This window comes from Silene latifolia, chromosome 5 (genome assembly GCF_048544455.1).
Source record: "Silene latifolia isolate original U9 population chromosome 5, ASM4854445v1, whole genome shotgun sequence".
NCBI lineage: Eukaryota > Viridiplantae > Streptophyta > Magnoliopsida > Caryophyllales > Caryophyllaceae > Silene > Silene latifolia.
The window spans coordinates 77,056,180-77,057,839 of NC_133530.1; positions in this window are offsets into that span (position 1 = coordinate 77,056,180).

Sequence of the window (1,660 nt, forward strand, 5' to 3'; positions counted from 1 at the left end):
TTTAAGTTTGTTGTATAAAGATCAAGGAAGAAAAATGAAGCCGATTGTAACTATTTTGTTAAGGGTTTTTCTAATGTGTGACCTAAAGACACACATTAATAAACTAAATATGGAAAGATTCAATAGGATATTCTCACTAATTATGATAAACTAAGTTTATATTTGCATTCATGATGAGAATATCCTATTGAATCTTTCCATATTTGATTTATTAATGTATGCCCATTAGAAAAACCCTTTTGATAATGGATGATTTATGAATTAAAATTAAAAAGCGAAACGCTCGCAAAAACGCTATGAAAATACTCGTATATAAGTCAACTTTTATTCTTGGTAAATGGTAATCTTCCAAAGGTTCTCTAAAGCATAAGATTTACGAACAGGCTACATACATTTGTATTTGAGTATTCGTAGCTGAAATGATGTCAACTTTGAATTTGTCATTAGGCAATCACAAATTCTAATGCAAATAAATTAGCATTTAATCATTCTAAATTTGTCTTTTACGGTCATTGACTACTGTCTTTGCGTAAGGACAATTAGGAAGAAAAGGACCACCCAAATTGGCTAAGTAGGTCTCCATCATAAGCTAATAGTGACGACACCAGATTGCATGCACGTCTTTGTTTTTTTCGAGGGCTGATTTTCATCGACGACATTTTAGTAACTATTGATAACGTTTTCATTCCAAAAGACGAACATGCCCCTTGCTCTCTTACACTATTTTTTCTCAGTAAACAATTTTCTCTCAAATTCTTGTAAAAACAAACTAAATAAAAAAAAACATCAATTAAGAACATCAATTAGCATGTTCTTTCCACTTTCATTTCGATCTCTCATATTCATTAAACAAATAAAAAATGTTAGAAAATAATCCACATCGAATAGAAAACTTAAATAGTTTTAAAAAATCGGCATATGAAGGCAATAAACAATATTTTTTTTAAAAAAAATGAACGAACCATGGACAAAAGGTTGAGATTCAACAATCGACCATGGACTAAACGCGGAGATTCAACGTTTGACCATGGCCGAATGTTGAATCTCAACGTTTGACCATGGATCAAATGAAAGGATTCATCGTTCACCATGACATCAATGTTAAATACAAACGTTCATTTTTTTTTTACCATGGATGAAATGTTGATATTCAACAATCGACCATGGACCAAACGTGGAGACTCAACGTTTGACCATGGACGAATGTTGAATCTCAACGTTTGACCATGGTCAAACATTAAATACCAACGTTCAAATTTAAAAAAAAAAAAATTGAACCATGGTCAAACGCTGAGTTTCAACGTTGCACCATAGCTAACAACAATAAACAACATATAATCAACAAAAGATAAATATTTGAAACATTCAAAATTCCGGGTGAAATCAAAAACGAAATACATGAATTAAAACTAACTACTATTAAAGCCCTCTATTAAAGTTATACAAATTAAATTTACAATAAAATTAATTACTAAGCTAATTTAAACAAAACAAAAACAAAAGATTTGGACGACGGTTGATGGTTGGTGGTGGCGGCATGGGAGTGTTGGCGGCGGCGTGAAGTGGTGGTGGAAGGTTTGGGTGTTGATTATTTGGGGGTTTTTTCAATTATCTTTTGGAATGAAAACGTTGTCGATGTTTACAAATCGGGTAAATAATT